General features: G+C 45.7%; 7 non-coding genes and 4 pseudogenes across 7 annotated transcripts; all 11 read right to left on the bottom strand.

The window, feature by feature from the left end:
• Positions 1-776: 776 nt before the first annotated feature.
• Positions 777-947, bottom strand: LOC138773628 (U2 spliceosomal RNA; annotated as a pseudogene).
• Positions 948-2,569: 1,622 nt separating this feature from the next.
• LOC138773134 (U2 spliceosomal RNA) lies at positions 2,570-2,708 on the bottom strand (annotated as a pseudogene).
• A 923-nt stretch (positions 2,709-3,631) lies between these two features.
• LOC138773361 (U2 spliceosomal RNA) lies at positions 3,632-3,822 on the bottom strand. Its single transcript, XR_011360065.1, has one exon. It is a non-coding gene; the product is annotated as a U2 spliceosomal RNA (small nuclear RNA).
• A 911-nt stretch (positions 3,823-4,733) lies between these two features.
• On the bottom strand, positions 4,734-4,940 carry LOC138773538 (U2 spliceosomal RNA; annotated as a pseudogene).
• A 1,504-nt stretch (positions 4,941-6,444) lies between these two features.
• Positions 6,445-6,583, bottom strand: LOC138773130 (U2 spliceosomal RNA; annotated as a pseudogene).
• A 923-nt stretch (positions 6,584-7,506) lies between these two features.
• On the bottom strand, positions 7,507-7,697 carry LOC138773360 (U2 spliceosomal RNA). The gene has a single exon (XR_011360064.1). It is a non-coding gene; the product is annotated as a U2 spliceosomal RNA (small nuclear RNA).
• A 931-nt stretch (positions 7,698-8,628) lies between these two features.
• Positions 8,629-8,819, bottom strand: LOC138773359 (U2 spliceosomal RNA). Its single transcript, XR_011360063.1, has one exon. It is a non-coding gene; the product is annotated as a U2 spliceosomal RNA (small nuclear RNA).
• Positions 8,820-9,746: 927 nt separating this feature from the next.
• Positions 9,747-9,937, bottom strand: LOC138773358 (U2 spliceosomal RNA). Its single transcript, XR_011360062.1, has one exon. It is a non-coding gene; the product is annotated as a U2 spliceosomal RNA (small nuclear RNA).
• A 927-nt stretch (positions 9,938-10,864) lies between these two features.
• LOC138773523 (U2 spliceosomal RNA) lies at positions 10,865-11,060 on the bottom strand. The gene has a single exon (XR_011360168.1). It is a non-coding gene; the product is annotated as a U2 spliceosomal RNA (small nuclear RNA).
• Positions 11,061-16,817: 5,757 nt separating this feature from the next.
• On the bottom strand, positions 16,818-17,008 carry LOC138773357 (U2 spliceosomal RNA). The gene has a single exon (XR_011360061.1). It is a non-coding gene; the product is annotated as a U2 spliceosomal RNA (small nuclear RNA).
• Positions 17,009-17,935: 927 nt separating this feature from the next.
• Positions 17,936-18,117, bottom strand: LOC138773561 (U2 spliceosomal RNA). Its single transcript, XR_011360188.1, has one exon. It is a non-coding gene; the product is annotated as a U2 spliceosomal RNA (small nuclear RNA).
• Between the last annotated feature and the right edge of the window lie 696 nt (positions 18,118-18,813).

Below are 18,813 nucleotides of genomic sequence, written 5' to 3'. Positions count from 1 at the left end.
CACTGCCTCTGTCTTCCTTTCTGCTCTCAAATCTGAATAGCTCCACCCCCCAATCACACTGCGTCTGCTTCCACCTGATGGATGGCAGACATACACGTCTCTGTCTCTGTCTCCGTCTCTGTCTGGCATACATGACATGCAGCTAGCTCTTTGGCTGGCTGTCTCTGTAGCTGGCTGGCTGTCTCTGTGGCTGGCTGCCTAGCTGGCTAGCTTATTATTAGTACCTACCTACCTACCTACCTACCTACCTATCTATCTATCTATCTATCTATCTATCTTATCTAATGTATCTAATCTATCTATCAAAGAACATGGAGGGTGAATTCTCCCAGCTGGAGCCGTAGGCAGGCAGCATCAGCAGGATACATCGGCCATCGGCCACCAGGAAATACAAAGGAAACGGTTTAATAAACGGCACCTACCTTTCCACCTACCTGCTCGGTCGCTTGACCGGCTGCAACTGAGCTGCTTGTTGTGCTGGCAGCTGTGTATAGCAGCAAAGCCTTGATGACATCACGTCCCGCGATGACATCACCAGCACTGGCCCGGCAGCCAAGTTGTAAACAAGTCTGGCAGTTGGTTGCCATGGCAACAGAGGCCAGCAAGTCTTGGACAAACAAACTTTTCGTAGCCACACTCGGGGGCTAATTTTTCGGGGTCGGTCCACCTGCGCACAACACACTCGAGGGAGGGATGTTTCTTGCAACACAGTAGTTTCAGGTGCAGCCGGCTTGTTTCCTTCTTCATTCTTTTGCTCTGTTTTTTGCAAACTCATTAGGGGGTGCACTGAACCTGGAGGCACTGCAATACCAGGTCAATGCCTGGAGAGGACAGAGCAAGCTCTTTTTCCATCTCCCTGTTCTAAAAATCCATTTAATATATGGTCCCCAGATAGGGGACGTATCAGATATTAAACTGATAAGAACAGATTTTTTTTTTTTTTTTTTTTTTTTTTTTTTTTTTTTTTTTTTTTTTTTTTTTTTTAAAACCATTCAGAATGGTTAAAAAACGATATAAACAGAAGAAACTGTTCACATCTTCGTCATTACTCAAACCATCTCATCATCATGGTCCTTTTAATCTTTTAAACCATCATACCAAGTAAAAAAAACACAAAACAAATACAAAAAACAATACCACTTAATAACCCCTATACAACAAAACAAAGTGAAGTACTAAATTAAGCTAAACCCATTACTATAACAAGAAAAAAAAAAAAAAAAAAAAAAAAAAAAAAAAAAAAAAACCATATCTTCAGCCTCTCATGCCTGCTTTAAAGGCAAAAAAGGACAACAAACGAATGACAATAGGCGATCTTGATCCTGACTTTTCTATCTTTTCCCTGATATCCGAGGGTACATAATAAGTTTCAAAGAACCTATCCCCGTGCTTCTCCAGATGCGCAATTACTCTATCCTGCAACCTCCTAAGAGGGAATCTCCTATCCAGTGAGTCTATATGCTCCCACAAATCTTGCGGCACCAAGGCATAGTCCCTCCTTTCTTCTTCTGTGAGGGATCTTGCTATTTTCTTTTTTACTTCTAACTCTACCGGCACATTTTCAATTTCCCTTGGGACTTTCTCCCTTACCTTAGGAACCCTTCTGATTGAAATATCCATTTCTTCCTCCTGCTGGGGACCCTCCTTGCCTCCCTTTGGATCCTCCATCTCCTCCTTACTTCTTTCCTCCTGTGAGGAACTTCCTGTACCCCCAGTGGCCTCCAGTACATCCTCTTGCTCACTTGCACCTTTCTTTTTGACAGGACAGGAGGCGTACAAATGCTCTCTGCTCCCACACAAATGGCAAGCTTTCTCTTGATCACAAGACTCAGCTACATGTCCTTCTTTCTGACATCTTACACAAAAAAGGACTGTACAGTGGTCCTTTGTATGGCCGTACTGTTTACATCGCCTACAAAAAAGCTCCATCCCCGCAAAATATAAATCACCATTAATGGATCCGATCTTGAAACGCCCAGGAGGGACACATAACTTTCCATCCTCCGACATCTTGAATCTTACCAAAAATTTCCACTTCATGGTCCAAAGCCCAAACTGATTCAAGACTTTTCCTTTTGTCGTGACTTCTTCACAATATCTCCCCAAGAAAGCAGCAATCTCCTCTTCTGGCACGTATGGGCTATACATTCTTATAGTGACCAGTCTTTCTCTCCTCGGGAAATGGGAAACGATATCAATACCATTCAACACATCATTATTCCTAACATATTCCAGCTTACCCAAAAGATAGCTGTGGTCCTCTTCTGAACTTAGCACCAGATCATATATCCCACGCCTCGGGAACTCCAGCAACGCCAGGATTTGGCTCCGCTGCAGGCCCAGAAGTTTAAAGAAAACTTCCTCCACCAGAAACACAAGGCCCAATTCTTTCTTCCTGGAATCCTTCAGCGTAAAACGAATCGCATTCCTTATCCTCGCATAAGTAGGGACTTCTTCCGGCACAGTTCCATCCTCGTTGGTCACCTCCATCTTCAAATGACTCCAAACGAAAAAACGAACCCACGGAGCACCTCACCTGCAGATGCAGGCAGGTGTGATCGCTTCCCGTTGCCTGGGGACTAAGCCGCCTGCCAATAGCAACAAGGAGGTAATCCTCCAAGGCCGACAGGTCGGGTACCCCAGGCACCTTCCGACCAGATCTCCTGTAGATACTACACTTGATCTTAGCCAAAAGGCCGAGAAGCGATGGCCACAACGGTTTCCCGAAAACTCCCCTTCTCGGACACCACGTCCTTCTTGTTAAGGCGAAGCCAGACATACATACATACCCTATTATGCGCTCCACCCTCTCAGATGGCGGACCGGACGTGCTTTCACACTGCATCTCCTATTGCCTAGCACTGCCTCTGTCTTCCTTTCTGCTCTCAAATCTGAATAGCTCCACCCCCCAATCACACTGCGTCTGCTTCCACCTGATGGATGGCAGACATACACGTCTCTGTCTCTGTCTCCGTCTCTGTCTGGCATACATGACATGCAGCTAGCTCTTTGGCTGGCTGTCTCTGTAGCTGGCTGGCTGTCTCTGTGGCTGGCTGCCTAGCTGGCTAGCTTATTATTAGTACCTACCTACCTACCTACCTATCTATCTATCTATCTATCTATCTATCTATCTTATCTAATGTATCTAATCTATCTATCAAAGAACATGGAGGGTGAATTCTCCCAGCTGGAGCCGTAGGCAGGCAGCATCAGCAGGATACATCGGCCATCGGCCACCAGGAAATACAAAGGAAACGGTTTAATAAACGGCACCTACCTTTCCACCTACCTGCTCGGTCGCTTGACCGGCTGCAACTGAGCTGCTTGTTGTGCTGGCAGCTGTGTATAGCAGCAAAGCCTTGATGACATCACGTCCCGCGATGACATCACCAGCACTGGCCCGGCAGCCAAGTTGTAAACAAGTCTGGCAGTTGGTTGCCATGGCAACAGAGGCCAGCAAGTCTTGGACAAACAAACTTTTCGTAGCCACACTCGGGGGCTAATTTTTCGGGGTCGGTCCACCTGCGCACAACACACTCGAGGGAGGGATGTTTCTTGCAACACAGTAGTTTCAGGTGCAGCCGGCTTGTTTCCTTCTTCATTCTTTTGCTCTGTTTTTTGCAAACTCATTAGGGGGTGCACTGAACCTGGAGGCACTGCAATACCAGGTCAATGCCTGGAGAGGACAGAGCAAGCTCTTTTTCCATCTCCCTGTTCTAAAAATCCATTTAATATATGGTCCCCAGATAGGGGACGTATCAGATATTAAACTGATAAGAACAGATACTACACTTGATCTTAGCCAAAAGGCCGAGAAGCGATGGCCACAACGGTTTCCCGAAAACTCCCCTTCTCGGACACCACGTCCTTCTTGTTAAGGCGAAGCCAGACATACATACATACCCTATTATGCGCTCCACCCTCTCAGATGGCGGACCGGACGTGCTTTCACACTGCATCTCCTATTGCCTAGCACTGCCTCTGTCTTCCTTTCTGCTCTCAAATCTGAATAGCTCCACCCCCCAATCACACTGCGTCTGCTTCCACCTGATGGATGGCAGACATACACGTCTCTGTCTCTGTCTCCGTCTCTGTCTGGCATACATGACATGCAGCTAGCTCTTTGGCTGGCTGTCTCTGTAGCTGGCTGGCTGTCTCTGTGGCTGGCTGCCTAGCTGGCTAGCTTATTATTAGTACCTACCTACCTACCTATCTATCTATCTATCTATCTATCTTATCTAATGTATCTAATCTATCTATCAAAGAACATGGAGGGTGAATTCTCCCAGCTGGAGCCGTAGGCAGGCAGCATCAGCAGGATACATCGGCCATCGGCCACCAGGAAATACAAAGGAAACGGTTTAATAAACGGCACCTACCTTTCCACCTACCTGCTCGGTCGCTTGACCGGCTGCAACTGAGCTGCTTGTTGTGCTGGCAGCTGTGTATAGCAGCAAAGCCTTGATGACATCACGTCCCGCGATGACATCACCAGCACTGGCCCGGCAGCCAAGTTGTAAACAAGTCTGGCAGTTGGTTGCCATGGCAACAGAGGCCAGCAAGTCTTGGACAAACAAACTTTTCGTAGCCACACTCGGGGGCTAATTTTTCGGGGTCGGTCCACCTGCGCACAACACACTCGAGGGAGGGATGTTTCTTGCAACACAGTAGTTTCAGGTGCAGCCGGCTTGTTTCCTTCTTCATTCTTTTGCTCTGTTTTTTGCAAACTCATTAGGGGGTGCACTGAACCTGGAGGCACTGCAATACCAGGTCAATGCCTGGAGAGGACAGAGCAAGCTCTTTTTCCATCTCCCTGTTCTAAAAATCCATTTAATATATGGTCCCCAGATAGGGGACGTATCAGATATTAAACTGATAAGAACAGATTTTTTTTTTTTTTTTTTTTTTTTTTAAAACCATTCAGAATGGTTAAAAACGATACAAACAGAAAACTGCTTATATCTTCCGATATTACTCCAACCATCTCATCATCATGGTCACTTTTATTCTCTCTAAAAAAAAAAAAAAAAAAAAAACAAACAAAACCAAAACAAACTCCATGCCACAGAACATAGCCTCAGGCTCTCATACCTCCCTTGTATGCAAAAAAGGATAATAACCTTATAATAATAATTGATCTTGACCCAGACTTTTCTATTTTCTCTGCAATATCCGGTGGTACACAATAAGTTTCATAAAACCTCCTTCCCTGTCTTTCCAAATGCAAGGCCACTTTTTCGTATAATGTTGTTAACGGAAACCTCTTATCAATGGATTCTATATGGTCCCAAAGGTGTCGTGAGACTATTGCATAGTCCCTACGTTCCTCTTCCGTGAGGGATCTTACCATTTTTCTTTTCACTTCCGGCTCTACAGGAGCACTCTCCACTTCTGTTGGGACCTTCTCCCTTACTTTTGGCACTCTTCTAACTGCAATGTCCATTTCTTCCTCTTGCTGAGGACTATCCTTGCCTCTACTTATACCCTCCGTCTCTTCCTTACTCTTCCCCTCTTTAGGTGTTCTTTTCACAGAAAGGTCCATCTCTTCCTCCTGCTTCCGGGGACTCTCTTCACCTCTAGTTGCACCTTCAGTTTCCTCCTCCTCCTTTTCCCTACCTCTCTTCTTCTTCGTTGGACACGAAGCATACAAATGTTCCGGGCTACCACACAAATGGCATTTTTTAACCTGCTCACATGTGTCAGCCATGTGCCCCTCCTTCTGACATCTTCCGCACCATAATACTGTACAATGGTCTTTTAAGTGTCCATATCGCTTGCACTTACGGCAGAAGTCTTCCATACCCACGTAAAACAAGTCCCCATTAATCGGGCCAATTTTAAACCTCCCTGGCGGGACACACAATTTCCCGTCCTCCATTACCTTAAATTTGACCGCAAATTTCCTCTTCATGGTCCATAACCCATACTGATTTAGTACCTTCCCTTTCGAGGTGACCACTTCACAATACTTGGACAGAAAGGCAGCAACCTCTTCTTCCGGAACATAAGGGCTGTACATTCGGACTGTAATCAAACGGTCTCTCCTCGGAAAATGGAATAGTATATCAACACCATTTAGTACTACATGCCCTTTCACACATTCAAGCTTACCCTCGAAAAAGCTGAAATCCTCCTCCGAACTCAAAACCAGGTCATAACACCCTCTCTTTGGGAACTCCAGCATCGCCAGTACTTGGTTCCTCTGTATTCCCAACAGCTTGAAGACAAGTTCCTCCACTACGAAAGCAAGACCCAATGCTTTCTTCTCGGGATCTCTCAGGATGAAGCGAACTCCATTACGAATTCTAGCATACACTGGTACTTCTCCATCCGACGATCCATCCTGATTCACAGCTTCCATGATCTCCAACTCCAAGAAAAGGCTCCTCACAGCAACACGCAGCACCTCCCCTGCATATGCAGGTAGGTGTGATCGCTTCCCGTTGCCTGGGGACTAAGCCGCCTGCCAATAGCAACAAGGAGGTAATCCTCCAAGGCCGACAGGTCGGGTACCCCAGGCACCTTCTGACCAGATCTCCTGTAGATACTACACTTGATCTTAGCCAAAAGGCCGAGAAGCGATGGCCACAACGGTTTCCCGAAAACTCCCCTTCTCGGACACCACGTCCTTCTTGTTAAGGCGAAGCCAGACATACATACATACCCTATTATGCGCTCCACCCTCTCAGATGGCGGACCGGACGTGCTTTCACACTGCATCTCCTATTGCCTAGCACTGCCTCTGTCTTCCTTTCTGCTCTCAAATCTGAATAGCTCCACCCCCCAATCACACTGCGTCTGCTTCCACCTGATGGATGGCAGACATACACGTCTCTGTCTCTGTCTCCGTCTCTGTCTGGCATACATGACATGCAGCTAGCTCTTTGGCTGGCTGTCTCTGTAGCTGGCTGGCTGTCTCTGTGGCTGGCTGCCTAGCTGGCTAGCTTATTATTAGTACCTACCTACCTACCTACCTATCTATCTATCTATCTATCTATCTATCTATCTTATCTAATGTATCTAATCTATCTATCAAAGAACATGGAGGGTGAATTCTCCCAGCTGGAGCCGTAGGCAGGCAGCATCAGCAGGATACATCGGCCATCGGCCACCAGGAAATACAAAGGAAACGGTTTAATAAACGGCACCTACCTTTCCACCTACCTGCTCGGTCGCTTGACCGGCTGCAACTGAGCTGCTTGTTGTGCTGGCAGCTGTGTATAGCAGCAAAGCCTTGATGACATCACGTCCCGCGATGACATCACCAGCACTGGCCCGGCAGCCAAGTTGTAAACAAGTCTGGCAGTTGGTTGCCATGGCAACAGAGGCCAGCAAGTCTTGGACAAACAAACTTTTCGTAGCCACACTCGGGGGCTAATTTTTCGGGGTCGGTCCACCTGCGCACAACACACTCGAGGGAGGGATGTTTCTTGCAACACAGTAGTTTCAGGTGCAGCCGGCTTGTTTCCTTCTTCATTCTTTTGCTCTGTTTTTTGCAAACTCATTAGGGGGTGCACTGAACCTGGAGGCACTGCAATACCAGGTCAATGCCTGGAGAGGACAGAGCAAGCTCTTTTTCCATCTCCCTGTTCTAAAAATCCATTTAATATATGGTCCCCAGATAGGGGACGTATCAGATATTAAACTGATAAGAACAGATACTACACTTGATCTTAGCCAAAAGGCCGAGAAGCGATGGCCACAACGGTTTCCCGAAAACTCCCCTTCTCGGACACCACGTCCTTCTTGTTAAGGCGAAGCCAGACATACATACATACCCTATTATGCGCTCCACCCTCTCAGATGGCGGACCGGACGTGCTTTCACACTGCATCTCCTATTGCCTAGCACTGCCTCTGTCTTCCTTTCTGCTCTCAAATCTGAATAGCTCCACCCCCCAATCACACTGCGTCTGCTTCCACCTGATGGATGGCAGACATACACGTCTCTGTCTCTGTCTCCGTCTCTGTCTGGCATACATGACATGCAGCTAGCTCTTTGGCTGGCTGTCTCTGTAGCTGGCTGGCTGTCTCTGTGGCTGGCTGCCTAGCTGGCTAGCTTATTATTAGTACCTACCTACCTACCTACCTACCTATCTATCTATCTATCTATCTATCTATCTATCTATCTTATCTAATGTATCTAATCTATCTATCAAAGAACATGGAGGGTGAATTCTCCCAGCTGGAGCCGTAGGCAGGCAGCATCAGCAGGATACATCGGCCATCGGCCACCAGGAAATACAAAGGAAACGGTTTAATAAACGGCACCTACCTTTCCACCTACCTGCTCGGTCGCTTGACCGGCTGCAACTGAGCTGCTTGTTGTGCTGGCAGCTGTGTATAGCAGCAAAGCCTTGATGACATCACGTCCCGCGATGACATCACCAGCACTGGCCCGGCAGCCAAGTTGTAAACAAGTCTGGCAGTTGGTTGCCATGGCAACAGAGGCCAGCAAGTCTTGGACAAACAAACTTTTCGTAGCCACACTCGGGGGCTAATTTTTCGGGGTCGGTCCACCTGCGCACAACACACTCGAGGGAGGGATGTTTCTTGCAACACAGTAGTTTCAGGTGCAGCCGGCTTGTTTCCTTCTTCATTCTTTTGCTCTGTTTTTTGCAAACTCATTAGGGGGTGCACTGAACCTGGAGGCACTGCAATACCAGGTCAATGCCTGGAGAGGACAGAGCAAGCTCTTTTTCCATCTCCCTGTTCTAAAAATCCATTTAATATATGGTCCCCAGATAGGGGACGTATCAGATATTAAACTGATAAGAACAGATACTACACTTGATCTTAGCCAAAAGGCCGAGAAGCGATGGCCACAACGGTTTCCCGAAAACTCCCCTTCTCGGACACCACGTCCTTCTTGTTAAGGCGAAGCCAGACATACATACATACCCTATTATGCGCTCCACCCTCTCAGATGGCGGACCGGACGTGCTTTCACACTGCATCTCCTATTGCCTAGCACTGCCTCTGTCTTCCTTTCTGCTCTCAAATCTGAATAGCTCCACCCCCCAATCACACTGCGTCTGCTTCCACCTGATGGATGGCAGACATACACGTCTCTGTCTCTGTCTCCGTCTCTGTCTGGCATACATGACATGCAGCTAGCTCTTTGGCTGGCTGTCTCTGTAGCTGGCTGGCTGTCTCTGTGGCTGGCTGCCTAGCTGGCTAGCTTATTATTAGTACCTACCTACCTACCTATCTATCTATCTATCTATCTATCTATCTATCTATCTATCTTATCTAATGTATCTAATCTATCTATCAAAGAACATGGAGGGTGAATTCTCCCAGCTGGAGCCGTAGGCAGGCAGCATCAGCAGGATACATCGGCCATCGGCCACCAGGAAATACAAAGGAAACGGTTTAATAAACGGCACCTACCTTTCCACCTACCTGCTCGGTCGCTTGACCGGCTGCAACTGAGCTGCTTGTTGTGCTGGCAGCTGTGTATAGCAGCAAAGCCTTGATGACATCACGTCCCGCGATGACATCACCAGCACTGGCCCGGCAGCCAAGTTGTAAACAAGTCTGGCAGTTGGTTGCCATGGCAACAGAGGCCAGCAAGTCTTGGACAAACAAACTTTTCGTAGCCACACTCGGGGGCTAATTTTTCGGGGTCGGTCCACCTGCGCACAACACACTCGAGGGAGGGATGTTTCTTGCAACACAGTAGTTTCAGGTGCAGCCGGCTTGTTTCCTTCTTCATTCTTTTGCTCTGTTTTTTGCAAACTCATTAGGGGGTGCACTGAACCTGGAGGCACTGCAATACCAGGTCAATGCCTGGAGAGGACAGAGCAAGCTCTTTTTCCATCTCCCTGTTCTAAAAATCCATTTAATATATGGTCCCCAGATAGGGGACGTATCAGATATTAAACTGATAAGAACAGATACTACACTTGATCTTAGCCAAAAGGCCGAGAAGCGATGGCCACAACGGTTTCCCGAAAACTCCCCTTCTCGGACACCACGTCCTTCTTGTTAAGGCGAAGCCAGACATACATACATACCCTATTATGCGCTCCACCCTCTCAGATGGCGGACCGGACGTGCTTTCACACTGCATCTCCTATTGCCTAGCACTGCCTCTGTCTTCCTTTCTGCTCTCAAATCTGAATAGCTCCACCCCCCAATCACACTGCGTCTGCTTCCACCTGATGGATGGCAGACATACACGTCTCTGTCTCTGTCTCCGTCTCTGTCTGGCATACATGACATGCAGCTAGCTCTTTGGCTGGCTGTCTCTGTAGCTGGCTGGCTGTCTCTGTGGCTGGCTGCCTAGCTGGCTAGCTTATTATTAGTACCTACCTACCTACCTACCTACCTATCTATCTATCTATCTATCTATCTATCTATCTTATCTAATGTATCTAATCTATCTATCAAAGAACATGGAGGGTGAATTCTCCCAGCTGGAGCCGTAGGCAGGCAGCATCAGCAGGATACATCGGCCATCGGCCACCAGGAAATACAAAGGAAACGGTTTAATAAACGGCACCTACCTTTCCACCTACCTGCTCGGTCGCTTGACCGGCTGCAACTGAGCTGCTTGTTGTGCTGGCAGCTGTGTATAGCAGCAAAGCCTTGATGACATCACGTCCCGCGATGACATCACCAGCACTGGCCCGGCAGCCAAGTTGTAAACAAGTCTGGCAGTTGGTTGCCATGGCAACAGAGGCCAGCAAGTCTTGGACAAACAAACTTTTCGTAGCCACACTCGGGGGCTAATTTTTCGGGGTCGGTCCACCTGCGCACAACACACTCGAGGGAGGGATGTTTCTTGCAACACAGTAGTTTCAGGTGCAGCCGGCTTGTTTCCTTCTTCATTCTTTTGCTCTGTTTTTTGCAAACTCATTAGGGGGTGCACTGAACCTGGAGGCACTGCAATACCAGGTCAATGCCTGGAGAGGACAGAGCAAGCTCTTTTTCCATCTCCCTGTTCTAAAAATCCATTTAATATATGGTCCCCAGATAGGGGACGTATCAGATATTAAACTGATAAGAACAGATTTTTACTTTTTTATTAAATGATCATGTCAAACAAAAAACAGTACAATCAATACAAGCAAGAAAAATCAATCACCAAACAAAATACAATATTACACAAGCGAGTTCCACAACTCAAAATTCCACAGTGCTTTTGCTCTCTTGATTCCCAGATTCTTTTTATCAAGTAAATAATATGTGAATAAATCACTCAGTGCAAGCTTAAAACAGTCTTTCTCGGATATAAAGTCTCTTTTGAAGAGTAAGATGTTTCTTGATTTCCACAAGGCTTCTTTTATTGCACACACAAATGTCCATATAACTCTATCAGTATCTCTGTTTTGACTTGTAAAATTCCCATACAACACAGTTTCATGATTAAAAACCTTAAGACCTGTAATAAACATTAAAAGACTAGCAACATTTTTCCAAACAGTCTGAGCATAAAAACAGTTCCAAAATACATGTAAAACAGTCTCATCCCCTCCACAGCCCCCTCTTGGACATCTGGAGGTATTGCACAATCCCCGTCTGTGCTGAAAAGCTCTGGTAGGTACACACTCATGCACCACAGACCACGCCAGATCCTTAAAACTGTTTTGTAAGTAAGGTGCATTGGCCATTCTCCAAATCCTGTCACATTTATTTTTTGAAAAGTTCATGATCATTGAGGTCTGTTCAGACCTTGTTAATTCCAAACCCAGCCTCTTTGGATTTTTAAAAATGTCCGAGTCCATGTCCTGTAACTTATATAAACGGATGATCTTCTCTAAAATTACGTATTGTTTTGGAGGCGTGATTAAAACAGGAGATGTTTGAGACAAAGATAGCCACTTTCTTTTCCTAAAAATGTCTCCCGCAGCATATCTTAAATAAAATGACCAATGCTTCCCAGTAAAAATTATTTTAAAACACAGACAGAAAAATTTCAAGTATAAAAACTGCTTAATATTTGGAATATTTTTACCTCCATGTTTGTGCTGTTTGTACATCGTTTCTCTTTTTAATTTCTCCATTTTTGAACTCCAGATAAAATGGAAAATTTGTTTTTGCAGATTTTTTACAGATAAATCAGATGGTGGGAATACCATATTCAAGTACAGCATTATGGGCAGAAGCAATGATCTTATAATCACCAATTTACCTTCTATGGTCAACTTTCTGAGCTTCCAAAAATCGATTTTTTTCTTGATTTTTTCCTTTACAATAGTCCAGCTCTCCTCTCCATTATTTTCCTGTGAAAAAATGACTCCAAGTATTTTAATTTTGTCCACATTCATAGTTATGTTTGGATTATCAGCATTACTCCATTCTCCAAATCTTAGACACTCACATTTTTGCAGGTTTAATGTAAAGGCGGATGCACAACAAAAAAATTCTGTATTTCTCAGTGCCCTCTTAAGAGTAATATCAGAGTCACATAGAATAGTAATATCATCCATGTAGGCCAAGGCTTTAACATGTAGTCCATTCCCTCCTGGCAGCGGCACCCCTCTGACCACTTTATCTTTCCGCAGCATGGCCAGTAGGGGCTCTATTGCACATATAAATAGTAGGGGTGATAGTGGACAGCCTTGTTTCACACCACACTTTAGCTGTACATTTTTAGATAAAAAACCATTCACTAAAACTTTGCTATTACAGTCTTTGTATAAAAGTGCAATGTGCTTGATAAAAATTTCAGGAAAACCCATCTTTTTTAAAACAGTCCACAAATACTCATGAGAGACTCTATCATATGCTTTTTGAAAGTCAAGTGATAACAGTGCAAGCTTTTGGTTTCGGTCCTGTTGGTACCATATGGCATCTCTGATAACATTGAGATGCTCCCACACCCCACGGCCAGGCACAGCACATACCTGGTCTGGATGAATCACCTTTTCAATCACATGCTTGGTACGATTGACTAAAATCTTTGCAAATATTTTGTAGTCCACATTTAACAGTGTGATTGGTCTCCAATTTTCTAATTTTGTTTTGTCACCTTTCTTAAAAATTAAGGACACCACACCACTTCTCCAGGACCCAGGCAATAAATCACACATAAAAGCTTCTTTAAAAACAGCATATAAATCCTCTTTTAAAATCTCCCAAAAGGTTATGTAAAATTCTATTTGTAAACCATCAGAACCAGGTGTTTTTCCTTTAGCAAAGCTTTTTATTGCACATAAAAATTTCCTCAAGCTGCAGATTTTTTGTTAGGAAATTCTGATCATGTAAACTGAGACTGGTGTGAACAGAGTCTAAAACATCCGGTAAAAAGTCATAATCAATTTGTTTTTCACTAAAGAGTTCTTGGTAAAAATTGTGTGCTTTATTCAAAAGACCTTGTTGTGTTGTTTCCCCATTGAATTCTTTAATTAACTCTTTTTTCTCCATTAATTTTTTAAGAAAAAACCGAGAACATTTTTCATCTTTCTCCATATGCTCCACTTTTGCATTATAAATAATTTCTTTACCTTTTTGTTCCACTGCCTTTTTAATTTCCTCTTTCACTTTTACAATTGCATTGTCCATATCCACACCAATATTTTTTAACAAGTAACAGGTTTGCAGTTTGGTGTTCAGAGTCTTAAACCATTTTTGTTTTTCTCTTGCTTTTTTTATTCCTGCAGATATAAAGAAGTCTTTTATTTTCCCTTTTGCATACTCCCACCACTCAAGTATAGAAGTAAAGTGCTGTTGTTTGTTTTTTAAGTTTTTATAGCAGCAAATAAACTCTTGTTTTATTTTTTCCTCCTCCAGCAGCTGTGTGTTTAATTTCCAAACACCTTTCCCTTTAATTAGCTCAGGTAAACACACTGTAACAGAAAGCAGCTTATGGTCAGAGAAAATGTTATCAGTGAGTGATGTATTGCAAGTTGTTACATGTTCAGGCACTAAAATAAAATCAATCCTGGATTTATACACATTACTCTCCCAGGTGTAACCTGGATCAGATGGATTATGATGTTTCCAGGTATCTTGCAGTCTATTATCAGTTATTAGGTTTTTTAGCTGCATTTCAGTTTTATCTTTCCTTACAGAACCAGACACTCTTTTTTCCTCTGGCAGTACACAATTAAAGTCCCCTCCCAGTATCACAGGTGAGGGACCAGGTAAGTAGGTCTGAACTGTTTCCAATAAAGTTGACCTCTCCTCCTTCATTGGGGAGGCATAGATGTTACAAATCCTTAATTCCACTCCACAATATTGTACCTTTGCCATCAGAGCCCTCCCAGGCTCAATTTCACTGAAGGATAATATGTTGCAATTTTGGCCTTTAAATAATATTCCAACACCAGAGTTTTTATTATAATTGTCCCCAGACCACAAGGATGGGCCACATCCCCAGTCTGCTTTTAAATCATGATACTCCCAGTCATGTTGTATTGCACATTCCTGAAGTAAAAAAATATCAAAACTTAATTGTGACAAAAAATCAAATAAAGCAGCCCTTCTTGCCGGGCTCTTTAACCCCCTTACATTCAGGGAGGCTACTCTGATGTTGCTCATAATAACATTTTTATTTTATCCTTCCTCTGAAGATGGCGACAATGGTGGAATCACGCCATCTGAATCCTCAGATGTAAACCCCTGTATATTAGCGGGATCAGATGGATGGAGTGAGCAAGATGCCCCTGGTGTGTCACTCTCAGAGGCACTAGATCTTTTCATTGCCCTTTTAACACAAAACTCAGAGTCTTCCTGAGATACAACCAACTCAGGTTTTTTTCTTTTTCTCTGTTCCTCTAGCTCCATTGACTCTTCCCAGCCCTTATCACAGACAATAGGAGCAAGTATTTGTGCTGGACCTGAACCAGTTAAATCCCCAGTCTCCACTACAGAGACTTCAGGACTGGGCTCCACCAGCGCAGGTGAGGTAGCAGTCTTAATTGCAGGCTTACTGGGAGAAACCTCCTTCCCTCTCCCAGTTTTTTTCTCTGCAACAGAGGGTGTTTTAAGAGCAGGTTTTGCAGACTCAACCAGAAGTGCTGTATTGCCAGCTTTAGTCACAGTCACCTGAGGCTTTGAAACCCCTGCAGAGGCCACAGATGGAACTGCCACAGTCACCACTTTTTTGGCTGCAGCCACCACCTCTGCAAAGGATTTTTTCCTTTCTGGACAGTCTCTAAATGTATGACCCTCTTTTGTGCACAGATTACACACCACTGCAGAATTACAGTCCATTGAGCTATGGCCAGACTGTCCACAATTTCTGCAAAACACAGCATCACTTGCACACCTATCTTGAGTGTGGCCAAAGGTTCTGCATTTCCTGCAATACAGTGGCATCCCATTATAAAACAGCCAGCCTCTGTCCCTTCCAATCATGAAGGCTGAAGGTGGGTGGTATTGTCCCTCAATCCCATTTGGGTCAGTTTTGAACTTGACATAGAACTTATGTTTCCCTGTCCAGAGGCCAAAAGTGTTCAGGATTTTGTTTCCATATTTGACCTCTGAACAATATCTCCACAGAAACAGTTCAATATCGTTCTTGTCAACATAGGGATTATACATAAAAACAACCACCGGTACTTCCCCAGATGTATATAGCAAGGTGAAGCACAAACCTTCCAGCTCAGGGGACTCCCAACATTGTTTCAGGGTTTCATAGAAGTTCTGGCAAGCTGCAGCAGATGATAGCACAAGTGTAAAGCGTCCTTTTCCAGGCTCCTGCAAACAGAGAATGTCCTCTTTGTCCACTTTTAGCAGGTCAAACAGTATGTTCTTCACAAAATGCTCCAGCGTAAACTTCTCCAGATAGTCAGCATGTACATCTATACGAATTCCATTCCTGACACGGGTTTCCCCAGGCAGAATGTATTTGATCCTTCTCTCCATCTCTGATCGCCTTCCCAGGTCTCCAGACCCACAGATCTACACTTGATCTTAGCCAAAAGGCCGAGAAGCGATGGCCACAACGGTTTCCCGAAAACTCCCCTTCTCGGACACCACGTCCTTCTTGTTAAGGCGAAGCCAGACATACATACATACCCTATTATGCGCTCCACCCTCTCAGATGGCGGACCGGACGTGCTTTCACACTGCATCTCCTATTGCCTAGCACTGCCTCTGTCTTCCTTTCTGCTCTCAAATCTGAATAGCTCCACCCCCCAATCACACTGCGTCTGCTTCCACCTGATGGATGGCAGACATACACGTCTCTGTCTCTGTCTCCGTCTCTGTCTGGCATACATGACATGCAGCTAGCTCTTTGGCTGGCTGTCTCTGTAGCTGGCTGGCTGTCTCTGTGGCTGGCTGCCTAGCTGGCTAGCTTATTATTAGTACCTACCTACCTACCTACCTACCTACCTATCTATCTATCTATCTATCTATCTATCTTATCTAATGTATCTAATCTATCTATCAAAGAACATGGAGGGTGAATTCTCCCAGCTGGAGCCGTAGGCAGGCAGCATCAGCAGGATACATCGGCCATCGGCCACCAGGAAATACAAAGGAAACGGTTTAATAAACGGCACCTACCTTTCCACCTACCTGCTCGGTCGCTTGACCGGCTGCAACTGAGCTGCTTGTTGTGCTGGCAGCTGTGTATAGCAGCAAAGCCTTGATGACATCACGTCCCGCGATGACATCACCAGCACTGGCCCGGCAGCCAAGTTGTAAACAAGTCTGGCAGTTGGTTGCCATGGCAACAGAGGCCAGCAAGTCTTGGACAAACAAACTTTTCGTAGCCACACTCGGGGGCTAATTTTTCGGGGTCGGTCCACCTGCGCACAACACACTCGAGGGAGGGATGTTTCTTGCAACACAGTAGTTTCAGGTGCAGCCGGCTTGTTTCCTTCTTCATTCTTTTGCTCTGTTTTTTGCAAACTCATTAGGGGGTGCACTGAACCTGGAGGCACTGCAATACCAGGTCAATGCCTGGAGAGGACAGAGCAAGCTCTTTTTCCATCTCCCTGTTCTAAAAATCCATTTAATATATGGTCCCCAGATAGGGGACGTATCAGATATTAAACTGATAAGAACAGATACTACACTTGATCTTAGCCAAAAGGCCGAGAAGCGATGGCCACAACGGTTTCCCGAAAACTCCCCTTCTCGGACACCACGTCCTTCTTGTTAAGGCGAAGCCAGACATACATACATACCCTATTATGCGCTCCACCCTCTCAGATGGCGGACCGGACGTGCTTTCACACTGCATCTCCTATTGCCTAGCACTGCCTCTGTCTTCCTTTCTGCTCTCAAATCTGAATAGCTCCACCCCCCAATCACACTGCGTCTGCTTCCACCTGATGGATGGCAGACATACACGTCTCTGTCTCTGTCTCCGTCTCTGTCTGGCATACATGACATGCAGCTAGCTCTTTGGCTGGCTGTCTCTGTAGCTGGCTGGCTGTCTCTGTGGCTGGCTGCCTAGCTGGCTAGCTTATTATTAGTACCTACCTACCTACCTACCTACCTACCTACCTATCTATCTATCTATCTATCTATCTTATCTAATGTATCTAATCTATCTATCAAAGAACATGGAGGGTGAATTCTCCCAGCTGGAGCCGTAGGCAGGCAGCATCAGCAGGATACATCGGCCATCGGCCACCAGGAAATACAAAGGAAACGGTTTAATAAACGGCACCTACCTTTCCACCTACCTGCTCGGTCGCTTGACCGGCTGCAACTGAGCTGCTTGTTGTGCTGGCAGCTGTGTATAGCAGCAAAGCCTTGATGACATCACGTCCCGCGATGACATCACCAGCACTGGCCCGGCAGCCAAGTTGTAAACAAGTCTGGCAGTTGGTTGCCATGGCAACAGAGGCCAGCAAGTCTTGGACAAACAAACTTTTCGTAGCCACACTCGGGGGCTAATTTTTCGGGGTCGGTCCACCTGCGCACAACACACTCGAGGGAGGGATGTTTCTTGCAACACAGTAGTTTCAGGTGCAGCCGGCTTGTTTCCTTCTTCATTCTTTTGCTCTGTTTTTTGCAAACTCATTAGGGGGTGCACTGAACCTGGAGGCACTGCAATACCAGGTCAATGCCTGGAGAGGACAGAGCAAGCTCTTTTTCCATCTCCCTGTTCTAAAAATCCATTTAATATATGGTCCCCAGATAGGGGACGTATCAGATATTAAACTGATAAGAACAGATTTTCTTTTTTTTCTTTTTTAGAGTCGAGGCAACGTGCTCTCATCACCCAAGTGCTACTAAAAAAGTGTAGCGTGCCACACAAAAAAGTGCACTAGGATGCGGTCTATCGCAAGCCCACTCTAAAAAGAGATGGGCCCCCAACACACCTAATTCCCTTCCCTTCCGGGCCAAAAGGCACCTGCAAAGGTCCAGGACAAATGTCCGCTCTCAGACGAGGCCAAGAGCAGACCGGTAAACAACTACGGCTTGTACCTGAGCGTAACCCAGGCACTCACCGTTCGTCATTCAATCAAAAGGTGGTCACTCCCGAAGGAGAACCGGGGGTGCAGGGAGGCAAGGAGCGCAGATGGCCACACATGCCTCCCCTAGACCTCCGAGGGGTCCCCAAAAGGCGACCGCAACCCGAAGGATCCTAGTGACAAACAAACGTGGAAAGTGAACACACAGTGACAAAAAAGAATAAATAAATCAGACGTGCGCTGTGCAAAACAGCCCGGACATCTGGCCGGATCTATAAAAATTCCTCGTAATTTTCACAGAGCCAGAGGCCGGAAAACTAGAGGTGTGTGCTCAAAGGGGTGTGAATGTGAAGTGCGTGCTCAGTGCCATTCCTCAATTGGGGTCCCACACCCAGTGAGTTCAGGCACCCTGGGGTCACCACTCCCAGGGCACTTCTGCACCTCGACTCTCAACCCCCTCGAAACCTCATGGCCAGATCCAGACG

Source organism: Dendropsophus ebraccatus, chromosome 14 (assembly GCF_027789765.1).
Source record: "Dendropsophus ebraccatus isolate aDenEbr1 chromosome 14, aDenEbr1.pat, whole genome shotgun sequence".
Classification (NCBI taxonomy): domain Eukaryota; kingdom Metazoa; phylum Chordata; class Amphibia; order Anura; family Hylidae; genus Dendropsophus; species Dendropsophus ebraccatus.
Note: the sequence above shows the minus strand (reverse complement) of the source record. Positions and strands in the feature narration are given on the sequence as shown.